The 13956-nt window shown below is 45.7% G+C and overlaps 1 protein-coding gene across 1 annotated transcript in view; it reads right to left on the bottom strand.

The window, feature by feature from the left end:
- The window catches only part of PROSER2 (proline and serine rich 2), a 45460-nt gene extending 32409 nt beyond the window's left edge, over nucleotides 1–13051 (bottom strand). Inside the window, exon 1 of the mRNA XM_043564980.1 lies at nucleotides 12928–13051. The gene's annotated coding sequence lies outside the window, so the exon portion shown is untranslated. The remainder of the gene's footprint in view (nucleotides 1–12927) is intronic.
- Nucleotides 13052–13956: the final 905 nt, after the last annotated feature.

Raw genomic sequence — 13956 nt, 5'->3', positions numbered from 1 at the left:
CCCCAAGGCAATGCAGGAGGGAAGTGCTTTCAAAGGAAGGAGAAACCACTTAAGATAAACTTTTCTTGGATTACAATTTAGCTCGAAATTAACCACGGAAAGGTTGATTTGATCCAGTTTACCGAAGAATCGAAGCTGGAACAAATATATGAAGTTCCCTCACCTTCAACTATTCGGCTTTATACCCACTAGGTGGGGGAAGGGAATCACACCTTACAAGAAAGACTCAGATGCCCTCCAGACAGGCTACACAAAACCACAAGGGTGATCGCTGCCTTTGTTAGTGCTGAACATGAATGGAAAAACTATCCATCTTAACCGAGTGATGTGGAACTAATTTTGCTCAGTGTGCCTTTGTGACACTTTCTAAAAAAGAGAACTGCCCCCACTCTTTACCAGGGTAAACTCTTCATAAAGAGAAGACCCGGATTGTGTCCTAGGATGCTGAACCCCACGGACCTGTGGTTCAGACCCTCACTCTGTCTAGATGCCACCTACCAACAGTGCTAAGATTCAGCCAGCAGAAGCACAGCTTAGCTGGGAAAGGGACAGAAATAATCCTAGAGACAGCCCCCTTCCCACGTCAGGCTGTGCAGGAGGGAGGGTCAGTGTGCACACCCATGAGTAACGGGCAGAATCACTCTCCACACTGAGTCCGTCAGCTCAGTCCCCCTACGTCCACTCACAGGAATTCTGTAAAGACTTGTTCCAAAACGTAGGAAAACAATCTTAGGAAAGTAATTATCTTTAAAGCTCTCTCCCAAGAAATCTCAATATGATGATTTAAAAGCCAAGCTGCTTTCAAAGGTATGGGGGGGGGGGGGAGGTTCTGACCTTCAAGAACATTAAAAATGAACGAGTTTCACAGTGGGAACTGTTTCTGAGTCACCACAGCTCATTATCATGAATGGGCTTTTTCATATGGGTAAGCAGTGGGTGAAAATAAAGAGAACAGCCATTTTTACTGGAATGTACACACTCCTAGATGAAATAATCAGTAAACACAAAATAGCCATTGTTGGCCTTAATGCTAGTAGCTCTGCACAACATTCATTCATCTGAACACAAAAGGAGATGATAGGCACTTAGCTCTGATTTACTCAAACAAAAACGGCAGGAGTCCTACTTTTTTCATTCCTATCTGGTTCTGCCTTAATTCCTACTTTTATATAAATAGCGTGTGTTAAAAATGAGTTTTTTATAACAAGAAATTAACTAGAAGATGAAGCTATGAATGATACCAACTCTTTACTTTTTTTTGAGTTTATTTATTTTGAAAGAAAAAGAGAACAAGCTCAGGTGAGGGGCAGAGAGAGAGAGAGAGAGAGAGAGAATCCCAAGCAGGCCCCATGCTTTCAAGTGCAGAGCCTGACTCACGGCTTGATTCCGGGAACCATGCGTGAGATCATGACCTGAGCTGAAATCAAGAGTCAGATGCTTAACCAACTGAGCCACGCAGGGGCCCCTTTATTTTATTTTATTTTTTAAGATTTCATTTTTAAGTAATCTCTACATCCAAAGTGGAGCTCAAATTTACAACCCTGGGATCAAGAGTTGCACAGTCCACTGACTGAGCCACCCAGGCGCTCCCTCTATTGTTTTATTAACCCAATCCAGAAGTGAGACAGAAACTGAATACAGATATTCTCTTTTCTATTATTCAACTTAATTAGGGCTTTAACAGAAATTCTTAGACTAAACGAACCCTTTCATTTCTCCCCTAAAAATAATGTACCAGGCTGACTCCCTAAAAATGACTTCACGGCGGGTATCGCAGCACGTGGGGGTCTCTGAGAACAGCTCCGCTTCCGCCTTGCGCCCCGCGCCGCGCCCGCGCAGACGCACACACAGACGCGGCGTGGAGCCGTTGCTGGTCCTGCACATGCTCTTTTGAGTTGTCGACTCTCAATATCCTTGTTAAAAATAAAACACGCAGGACAGGCATCGCCAGTGAGTTGTAAGGACCGAAACAAGCCTTCTAAAACCCAGGATTACTTCTCCCACCACAGGCCCGCCAGAGCTCGGAGGTTTTCGGCTTCCCGATCTGTACTGCCAAGGGACTCACCTATCTGTAACACGGGGCTTACGGCGCCTCCAGCCCCGGCCCAACCTGGTCTCTTCCACCCTGTTTGCTACAATAGAAACATTTTATCTGCCTGGTCCGCGTAATGTTCTGGGCAGGCTTGAGCCAGGTTTTGACGGGCTCCCCTGTTGCTCTCCTCCAAAGCCTCGCTCAGAAACTCAACCAGACCTTCTCAAACCCTGCTTCCTGCTGCTGCTCATCACTGGCCTCTCCACCAGCTCCTTCAGGACCCACTGCTTGTATTTCACCTCTCGTTGACGACCTCTTGCTATCTCTTGGTCGCTCTGATGCGTCAGATCACATCCGGTTTCGCTATGCAGGGAATTCTTTTTTTCTTCGATTAGACTACAAGAGCCTCGTGAGCAAAGCTCGCTCGCTCTCTCCCTCTTTTTCAGTGTAACCACAGGACTTTGGAAAACATTTGCCACAAAATAGAGACTTACTATTCAGTCCTTAACAAAATTTACATGTTAAAACCATCTTGTTATTTTTTAAGTTATAATATCCTTAAATCAGACCTTTGATCTAAAAGCTCTTAGGGGCACTTGGCTCAGTAGGTGGAGCATGCACCTCTTGATCTTGGGGTTGTGGGTTCAAGTCCCACGTTGGGTATAGAGTTTACTTAAAAATAAAATATGAAAAAAAATAAAAGTTTAAACACTTAGGAGTTATTTCATACATCATAACTTCGGGGGCACCTGGGTGGCTCAGTCAGTTAAGCTTCTGATTCGGGTTCAGGTCTGATCTCGCTGTTGGTGGGATCGAGCACCGCATGGCCCTCTGTGCTGACAGCTCAGAGCCTGGAGCCTGCTTCAGATTCTTTGTCTCCTTCTCTCTCTGTGCCTCTCGCTCTCAAAATTATAACTAAACATAAAGTAAAAATAAAACATGGTAACTTCGTTGTGGTGACCCATCCTTTATCATATCCATAGACCAAAGCGGTCAAATTTAGGACAAGGTACTCTCATTCAACCTATATATTTCATATATATTTCGGTCAACGGCAAATGAAGAGCACAGGGGAAGTAACTTTAAATACAGCCATAGAGGAGATGCTTCACTTAGCTTCACGAATTATGATCTGTTAAAATTATGATCTGTTGGTGCCAATAAATACATTAGACTCACCCAACCAGTAATGCTTCCCAGTATTAACATGTAATAAATATCAGTATAAATGCATGCATGTGTACATCTGTAAGTGTAATCCACACCCAAAATTAACTTAAAAAATAAGCCCCTAACAAATAAACGGCTGAAGTAAAATAGATACATAGTAACTATTCTTTAGTAGAGGCTTTTCTCAATGTTGAGAAAACAAAAACCTTGGAAAGACAAGAAAGCTTCCAAAAAATACTCAGAAAGCCAACTGGCAAACTGGGACTGGACCCCAGCCCTGAAGATCAAAGGAAAATCTTCCTCAGGCAGAAGCTGGTCGGTGCTGGGGGTAGAGACTTAGTTTTATTCTGGAATTTTAAATTGTTGATGCAGTCAACAGTTCAGCATCTTTTCCATGCAATTTTTGCTTTTCCTCTGAGTTGGTTTTCTTCCTCTTCCCACTAAAACATCTTCTGTAAGAATTTAGGGCCTTAAACTCTAACTGGCACTCAAGGGTATTAAATACAATTATACATTTTAAAGACTGGTAATTTTACTTCCCCAGAACAATTACCATGCTTTCATTTAGATTTTTTTTTTTTCTTTTGAAAAGCTCTTTCTGCACCATGTCAAAAGCCAAGATTCATTTCAGACTGTCTCAACTGTGAATAGTGTTTCAGCTATTTATAGGAGACGGTAACTTACTGAGGGCGGCAGCACATGAGAGTAACTGATTCGCCTACATTTAAGCAAACAAGTTCAGGGTAGAGGCCTCACCTAGCTAGGCTGGGTTAACAGGCCCTGAGGGCCTCCTACCGGCCCTTTCCTATCACCGAACAGAAGATGTGGAAATTAGATTTTCCCAAAATGAAACCTCATCTGAAAACAACCTTGAGGGGGCACCTGCTCAGTGGCTCAGTCGGTTAAGCCTTCCAACTTCGGCTCGGGTCATAATCTCAGGGTTCATGGGTTCCAGCCCCGAATTGGGCTCTGTGCTGAGAGCTGGGAGCCTGGAGCCTGGAGCCTGGAGCCTGGAGCCTGGAGCCTGGAGCCTGCTTCGGATTCTGCATCTCCGGCTCTCTCTGCCCCTCCCCCAATGGCACTCTGTCTCTCTCCCAAAAATAAATAAACATTAAAAAAAAAAAAAGAAAACAACCTTGACTACATTTCAGAGGAGTTCCTTGTGACAAAAAGGAATGACCCACACAACATGAGGAAGCAAACAGAAAAGCTTCAACAAGAGCAAAATCTAGTTCTATTCTTATTCTTAGCTCATCAAAAAAAAAAAAAAGTGACATTCTATACACCCACTGCATTTCTGGATTCTTAAATTAAAAATTTTTTTTTTCTATTTTAATTTTTTTTTTGAGAGAGAGAGAGGGGGATGGGGAGAAGGGGCAGAGAGAGAGGGGGAGAGAGAGAGAGAGAATCCTAAGCTCCACACTGTTAGCACAGATGCCAGGCTTGATCCCATGAACTGTGAGATCATGACCTGAGCTGAAACCAAGAGTTAGATGCTTAGCCGACTGAGCCACCCAGGCTCCCCTTAAACAAATTTTGTAAAAGAGAAGAAAATGCCCATTTAACTTCTACTTTTGTTAAACAGGTTTGTATGCTTTCTCTGAATTTATTCAGCAAATATTACCAGAGCACCCACTACATGCTACAATGGGGAGATAAAATGTCGTACTTCTTACTTAGAAGTAATAATTATGTCTTATTATTGTATAATGCTATTTTTTTCTGAGAAACTAAAAATTCTTAGTTGAATGTTTCTTTCATCCTCACAACAAAAGTAAAGCTGAGGTAATGCACATTTATGTAGCACTGGTGTTTATAACACCTGGTTAGACTGGAAGTAGAGATCTGACTGACATAAGCTTGTCTCAGATGGTACAGATCTAAATCCAAGCGAGGGGGGAGCAAAGCTCACACAAGACATCCTGCTGGGTCAACCCACCCACTGCCTCGGACATTTAACTCCGTCTTCCAAGACCTCCTATAGCCAGCCCTGCTGCTTGGATATATAGACAGAGGCTCCCTTCTTAGACACTTCCTGGGAACACCTTCTGTAAGAACTTACATCCCAATAAAATGGGAATTAGCTAAGAAATAAACAATATTTAAATACACGGTTTTTACATGAGTTTTCCAAGTTCACGGACTGCATGCTTACAAGGGTTGAAAAGGGAAGGGTCTAACAAGCCCACCGTTATTAAATTGAAATCACATAAAGTTGCTATTTGTGTAGGTCAAAAATAGACGGATATTGGTAATTTTACATGGTGAACCTAACGTTCTTGGAATAGAACTGATAACTAGCCACGGCAAAAAAAAAAAAAAAAAAAGTATTCTTTAAAATGAAACTGTAGTGTAAGTATGGTTTTACTCCATGTTGATACTAAAATGTTTTTTCTCTGAAGACACCTCTAACATCACACAAGGAGTCTGCAGGGGGAAAGAATATATTCACCATGCACACAATATATTCACCATGCATACATTGTAAAGACATCTGATTCGTAAAGTGAAGTTGCCTGCACTCGTAGGGGCTCAGTCAACAAAGTCATTGGTCATCTAGGGTGTGTGGAGGGCAATTTAACATACAAGGAAACTATGGTCTGAAACCCGTAAGTCGATTTGGCAAGTCAGAAAGAGCTGGGTCCAGGTCCTTCGTTCTCTGCTCTGGGATAATGGGTGGGGTTTTGTTTTTTTTTTTAAACTCTTCTTGCACCAAAACATCTATTCAGGATTTGACATCTTTGGCACCATCCCCTTGTTTGTACCATCTTATCTCCTATTTCCATCCTCCCTTCCTCAACCCTGAACATCCCATTCAACGTCAAGTTACTCCCTGGGTATACAGACGTCTACGCCACAGTGAAGCCAGAAGACGGGACCTGCTGTCATAACCCAACCCGCACGCCTTCCATGGTTCATGGCCTCAGACACAAGGCTAAACTCCTCAGTGTTGTAACCAAATCCACATTTCTATCATTCTGATTTTCCAGCAGCCTCCCCTTGTTGGCCCAGCTCCACCATTACATCCTCCAACAGGTATTCGGATGCCCTGAAGGAAAGAGCATCTCTGCCCTCTGCTCCCAAAAGAGAGCAGTGGGCCTCTGCCACGGATTCCTATGGACGTTTATCCTACCTCCTTTATTAGGTCAGCGCTTTCTCAAAGCCAAGGACCACACCTTATCCTTCTCTATATTCCCCATCGTGCCTACCATGGTAGGAACTTAAATGTTCGCTAAAGTTCCTCAAACCCTCTGAATCTCTACAGGAAAAAATACCAAGCGCACCATTTTGGAAGGAAGCAAGTGACCAAACTCGCCTGGGTATAGTCTAGCATAAAAGCACATGCATCTTTTTTTCCTACACGAGATAATTTCTTTAAGCAAAATTGGGCAACACAAACTATTTTAAGTGCACTCACAGAATTAGGTTTGTAAAAGAAAGCGGTCATGAATCCTTAATTTATCCTCTTTAGTTTCAAGGTCTGAGGGGCCTGAGAAGTCATTTAGTCCTACCCGAAATTTCGCAGACCAGCAAACCAAGTTCCAGAAATGCAAAGTGAGGAACCCTAGAAAATAGGAGGAAGACGCCCTCACTTCCAGCTGAGTGCTGCTCTTTTTCCCTACGTCAGGCACTATTAATCTGTTAATTAAAAAAAAAAATAATAAAATAAAACGTAGCTGCAGACATCAAAAAAGAAGCATGTAAGGACTGGTATGTCTGTATACCCAGTGACTAGCTCAGGGCACAGCACAGTGCAGATGGTCAGGCTACAAATATTGCTTGAATGAACAAAGGAACACCTGAGGCCTTTGGAACAATAACTAAAATGGGCAGAATATTAAATATTTCAAAGCTCTAGTCAGAACATTAGTCCCCTAGGAGGAGCAGCAGAAGCCTGCAAAAAGAGGCTGGGGAAAAAAAAAAACCCAAAACAACAGAATGAAGGTTTCAGAAGGAACATAACACACAAACCAAGCCCTATAAAAATAACTACACTGGGGCACCTGGGTGGCTCAGTCGGTTAAGCGTCTGACTCTTGGTTTCAGCTCAGGTCATGATCTCAAGGTTTGTGGGTTCGAGCCCCACGTCTCTTAGTGCGGAGCCTGCTTGAGATTCTCTCTCTCCCTCCTTCTCTGCTCCTACGACGACTTGCACGCTCTCTCTCTCAAAATAAATAAATAAATAAACCTAAAAAAAGTAACCACACTCACTCACATGCAAGATTTTGGCAATATAAAAGCTACTACAAAAGCGAATCAAGTCCTTGAAAAGCTATTTCTCCAAAGAAGACCTGTTAAGTGGCTAACAAGCACATGAAAAGTTGTTCAACACTATTAGTCATTAGGGAAATGCAAATCAAAAGCACAGTGAACTGCCACTTCATGGCCACAAGGATGGCAATTTAAACACACACAAACACAAACACACACACATACAGAAAATGACAAATGTTGGCGGGACGTGGGGGAATTGAACCCTCATGTGTTGCTGGCAAGAATATAAAATAGTGTAGATGCCATGGAGAATGATCTGGTGATTCCTTGATAGGTTACACTTAGAATTACTATCTTACTCAGGAATTTCACTCTTAGGTGCAGACCTCCAAAGAATTAAAACAAGTGTTCAAACAAAAACTAGTAAACAAATGTTCATAGCAGCACTACTCACAACAGCTAAAAGGTAGAAACAATCCAAATGTCTACAAACTGATAAATGGGTCAACAAATTGTGGTCTATCCAATGAAATATTATCCAACCACTTAAAAAATGGATGAAGTATGGGACGCCTAGGTGGCTCAGTCAGTTGAGCGTCCGGCTTCTGCTCTGGTCATGATCTTGTGGTCTGTGGGTTCGAGCCCTGCATCAGGCTCTGTGCTGATGGCTCAGAGCCTGGAGCCTGATTCTGTGTCTCCCTCTCTCTCTGCCCCTCCCCTGCTCAGCTCTGTGTCTTAAATAAATAAATAAATAAATAAATAAATAAATAAATAAATAGGATGAGGTACCAATGCATGCTATCACATGGATGAATCTTGAAAGCATTGCTAAGTAAAAGAAGCCAGCCACAAAAGACCACATACTGCATGATTCCATTTATATGAAATATCCAGAACAGGGAAATCCATAAAGAAAGAAAGCAGATTAGTGGTTGCCAGGGGCTGGAGTAGGGAGGAAATGGGGAGGGACTGCTTAAAGGAATGGGGTTTCCTTTCAGGGTGATGTAAAAGTTCTGGAACTAGATAGTGGTGAAGGCTGCACAACACTGTGAATTTACTTTTTTCTTTTTTCACACATTAAATAAGTGCAGTTTACTGAATGTCAGTTATACTTCAGCAAAGGCATTTAAAAGAAAATAAAAGGGATGGGAAAAGATACACCAAGCCAATATTCACAGCAGCAACGAGAAGATCACTTCTGGCTATGTTACATCAGGCAAAATAGATTTTAAGGCAAAATCCTCATTAATGGTGAAGATAACTACGTAATAGTAAAAGTTCAATTCCTATTAGACACTGTATTGTCTACCAATATAAACTTACAAATGCACATTGTTAGATATTAACATATAAAGTAGTAGGCACAAAGCCTCAGAATATTTTCTAGCTTAAAATACAAGGAGAGGGGCGCCTGGGTGGCTCAGTCGGCTAAGCGTCCGACTTCAGCTCAGGTCATGATCTCACAGTTCGTGGGTTCGAGCCCCACGTCGGGCTCTGTGCTGACAGCTCAGAGCCTGGAGCCTGTTTCAGATTCTGTGTCTCCCTCTCTCTCCGACCCTCCCCGTTCATGCTCTCTCTCTCTCTGTCTCAAAAATAAATAAACGTTAAAAAAAATTAAAAAAAAAAATACAAGGAGATAGAGGGACGCCTGGGTGGCTCAGTCAGTTAAACGTCCGACTTCGGCTCAGGTCATGATCTTGGGGTTCGTGGGTTCAAGGGTTTGAGCTTCACGTCAGACAGCTGGGGGCTTGGAGCCTGCTTCGGCTTCTGTGTCTCCCTCTCTCTGCCCCTCCCCCACTCACACTCTCACTCTCTCAAAAACTAAACATTAAAAAATATACAAGGAGATATTGACAAAGCCCCCATTACAGTGGTATCTTTCAATATAGATCTTCCTCGACTTATGATAGGATTATATCCCAATGAACCCATATTGCGTTGAAAATATTTTAAGCTGAAAATGCATTTAATACATGGAACCTACCAAACATAGCCGAGGCTACCTTAGAAGTACTCAGAACACTCAGAGTAGCCTATAGTTGAGCAAAAATCCTCTAACACGAAGCCTACTTGATAATGAAATGCTAAGTATCTCACATAATGTACTGAACACTATGCTCAAAGAACAGAATGGCAGGATAGGGTTGTCGGTGGATGGATGTCTGTCCTCGGCTGCCGGCTGCCTGGGAGCTGCGTCTCACTGCCCAGCATCCGAGGGAGGACTGACCACAGGTCGCTAGCCCGGGACAAGATCCAAATTCCAAATACCAAGTATGGTTTCTACCGAATGTGTACCACTTCTGCACCATCGTCAAGTCTAAAAACCATCAAGTCAGGGACCTCTTGTACCCCTCTCAGTTACTGACATGTTAAGTGGACATAAAGTTAGTGAGGAATAATTCAATTAATAAGGTTCATTTAGTGGATATCTGCAGATCTCTACAGAAAACTTTTTTTTGATGTTTATTTATTTATTTTTGAGAGAGAGAGAGAGAGAGAGAGAGAGAGAGAGAGAGGCAGAGAGAGACGGAGACAATCCCAAGCGGGCTCTGCACTGTCAACACAGAGCCCGACACGGGGCTCGAACTCCTGAACCGTGAGATCATGACCTGAGCCAAAATCAAAAGTCTGAGGCTTAGTTGACTGAGCCACCCACATGCCACTCTACAGAAAACAAATTAAAGAAAACACATTCTTCTCAAACACATCGAATGTGCGTGTACTCGATGCCACCGATGTGTACGCTTTAAAATGATAAACTTGATAATATATATGTATTTAGTACAACTTAGGAAATAAAGAGATTCAAGTCTTCACAGTGCTAGGATCTTTGGAAATATCCAGTCTGAAGATCTGCATTCATAAAGTGCTATCACCGCTCTCTCCAACAAGGGGGAATGTTCTGCCCTACACATTCCTTTACCACGAATCCTGACCGCATGGATTATAAACCCAGCACCTACTTTCTTGAAATAGGTTTCAATATTAATGCTGCGAGTCTAGAAGGGGGACAAGGGCGTTACTGAGAGGCGCAGCCTCACTGCGGCTCTCCACAGAGGCTACTTACTACTAGTGAGTCCACTCTAGTGATCCTGCTGTGCCAGTGTGGACAGAGGCTTTTCTGCAATGGCCAGCAGACGCACTCAACGACTCAAGGGGGGCGTGCTGCGGTGTCTCACGGCAGAGCGGCAGGGCCCGTCCGCAGAGCACGCAGGCAGCTACGAAGCCACCAGCATCACGACCAGAAAGGGCAACGGAAACTGAAATGCAATGCTGCCCTTCGGCGAAGCAAAGAGCTCAAGTTCTGGGATGCTCCTAGGATTCCCTGGCACCTACCCCCGCATGGCCTCCATGCCCCTGGCGGCTGTCCCGCAACTGTGAGATAAGGTGCACCTGAACTTCTGTTCCAGAGGCTCTCCTGTTCTTAGCTCTGCTCCACCCAAGACTTTCACCTCTCTCCCTTCAGGCTTCAAGGCTCCACTCTACCTCATGGGGTTAGTTATTTGAGATGATCGTTAGAATCAACACAGGGTGCCAACTACAGGCTCCTTAGGTGTCTGAGAACTTTGGAACCAGGGCCAGGTGTATCTTCAGCTCCTGATGAAGGCTTACTTGATCTGATTTTAATCAGTCTGGGCCATATGGCTGTTATCTAGATATGTCTGTGTGCCCAAGAATGAACTCAGAACTCAGCCTGGTGTATGTGGTCAGTCTCTAAATATCACTGAACGAATTAATGAACACTTAGCCCCTGCACCAAAGTAGGCAAAGGGGGACTGTCATAGAGTCTGACACACTCCAATCTTCTTAAAAGCATCTCTCGTCTTTCCAGCCTTCTCTAAATTATTACTAGCCAATATTACTCTAATTTTGCCTTCCTGATTTTTAGTAATGGAGAAAACGTGTTGCTTTTAGATTATTAGTGTCCAAAATTTTCAAAGAAAAGCTCATTTGAAACGCCGTTACCAAGGAACCTATCCAGTCACTTAAAAGTGGCTCTTATTGGTCTGGGCAAGAAAATACACAAGATTCCATACATACGCTGTCAAGTCTGGCAAGAAAGATTTGAGACAACTTCCGTCCTTCCCACCCAATCCCAAGTAAATAGGGCATTTGTTTGTATTTCCACATTGGCCTCATGAACGAAAATACCTCCTCCACCTAGAAAAACAATCTGTAACATTCAGACATGGAACTTTGAGGGCTAACTTTTTAGTGCATGCTAGAACCCTAAGTATGCAGTGCTTTAGAAAATAAAGTAGAAAAGTATCTTTAATAAACATCTCTTCGGTGAGCATCTTTCTCAAGTTTACACTTACACCTGGCTTGGTGTTTCTGTGTTTTTCAGAAATACAGATTAAAAGAAAAAATGTTCTCCATTAAAATTAGAGCCAGAAGGAACTTTCTTCCTACAGTCTTCCTGCAACAGACCTGAACGTTTGTTTTATTCTGCTGGGGGGCGGGGAGGGAGACACAAAAAATGACTTTCCTTTAAAGTTTTCTGCTGTGTACCAACTATCCTGCCTGGCAAAGAGTTAAAGAGTTTTCTGAGGTTAGTTCCTGCGGTTAAAAAAAAAAAAAAAAAAGTTAGATGCTTAAATTTAGACTCCGTAAAACAATACTGGGAAACTTAAAAAGCCTTGGAGAAATACTGGACTTTACTGTATTGCCTTTTGTTAAATTGCATCATTTCGGCCACATTTTCTTCTCCTGTTTTAATCCCTTCCGGCCCGGATTCACTGCAGATCCTACGCATTCCCACTTGATTCGGTTACCTGCTGGTGGTCCGGCCCTCGGAGGTGGGGGTGGGGACAAAAATCTACTGGTCACTCGCGCAGGACCTAAGCTTAACAGGTGGCTTTGGCTACCTCCTGTCAATATTAGCCTCCTACCCTCCTCTCCGCAGGGGTAAGGAGCAGAGCTCCCGGGAGTTCGAGGACCGCGGCAGCAAGGCAGGCGACGAGTCCTGGAACGACTCCGGGGAAGGGCCGTGGGGACAGGGGAAGGATATTAGGGACAGCTCGTAACCGCTCTGCGCCCAAAGCTAAACACGTGCCTCGGACTACCTTGCGCCCCCCAAACAGGACATCCTCGGCGCCGAAAATAGCCGCGTTCTCCCCACCTCCCCAATTTAGGGCGCAACCGAATCCCTGAAATCCCAAAGGGAGGCACTGGGTTTCCCGTAGGTGAGGCCACCGGGTCGACTACGGTCCCTCGGATTGCGCGTCTTTCCTAACTTCCAGGAGGTTGGGCAAGCGAGGTGGAGGGGAGCAGCGCGCAAGAAGAGATCCACGCAATCAGGGCACCGGCGGGGCAGCGTGGGAAGTACAGAGAACCGGGCCACAAGAAAAATGGGTCACCCTCATCTATCTGAAACCCACCCGAGCCCAAGCCTCCCTCTACAGACTCCAAACGGCGCCCCGCTCACCGACGTGCCAGGCGAGGTCACCGGCTGCCAGGGCACCCTCCCGCCTCTCGGACCCAGTAGGGGATCGCACGGTCCGAACTCACCTGGAAGGAGCCTCCGCCCCGGGGACCGCAGGTGCCCACCCGGACCGCGACCCGGAGCCCTCGCGCCGCCCGCTCCTGGGTCAGCCCGCGCGCGCGCCTCGCCGACAGTCCCAGGCCGCCCGGCCGCGCGCTCCCGCCGCCGCCCGGCGCTCGCACCTCTGCCGCGCGCTCCCCACCGCACGCTCACAGGCCGGCCGCGCTCTCGCCGTCCCGCGCTTCCACCCGCGCCGCGCCCTCGCACCCCCGCCCCTCGCTCCCTCCTCCCCCACACGCCGCGCGCTCGCTCCTGCGCGCTGCACCGCCCCGCCGCGCGCTCCCCGCCGGGGCTCAGCCCCCCAAAACACTCAGCGCGCGCCCGGGCCATTTAAAGGGACAGGCCCCCGCGCCGGAGCTGCCCCGCGGCCGCCTCTCAAAGGGGTCCTCCGGTCGCCGCGCGAGGTCTGAATTTGGGGACCCTCCCCTCCCCCGGCGCCACCTTCGAGCTACACCCGCCGAGAAGAGCAATAGGGTCTGCGTCTGGAGCTCCGACAGGGTCGTCGTCAGCTTTGAGAGGGCGTGTTACTCGATAGTAGCTCCCAAGTACGGACTATTTATTACCCTCGGAGGAGCCATGTAACGCACACGTTATTTCAGGCAGTCCTTAGTACGAGCCCCTGATTTCTGTGCCCCTTTTTGCACCGAGGGAAAACTGAGGTCCAGAGAGGCGAAGAAACTCCTCCCGCGGCTCCTGACCCCATTGCTCGGTGCTATTTTCTTCTCCGTGGCTGTGGAAATAACGACTGAGGTTAATAGCCGGTGGTGGAAGGCTTTCATTAAGTTGTTGAGAGCTAATGTGACCAGTGTTTCCACGGGGCGGCACAGCTCTCGAGGGAGGGAGAAAGCAAGAATTACGGGGCTTTATTAATTGTAGGGTTGGTTGTGCACCCAGCCGGCAGGCATTCTGAAACCCGTGTTCCGAAATGCTGTGTGTGTGTGCGCGCGCGCGCGCGCCCGCATCCCCATTTTACAGAAAACGGGGGAAGGAAGTGG

The sequence above is a fragment of the Prionailurus bengalensis genome, chromosome B4 (assembly GCF_016509475.1).
Source record: "Prionailurus bengalensis isolate Pbe53 chromosome B4, Fcat_Pben_1.1_paternal_pri, whole genome shotgun sequence".
Lineage (NCBI taxonomy): Eukaryota > Metazoa > Chordata > Mammalia > Carnivora > Felidae > Prionailurus > Prionailurus bengalensis.
The sequence above is the reverse complement of the archived record's forward strand: the minus strand, read 5'-3'. Positions and strand labels throughout refer to the sequence as shown.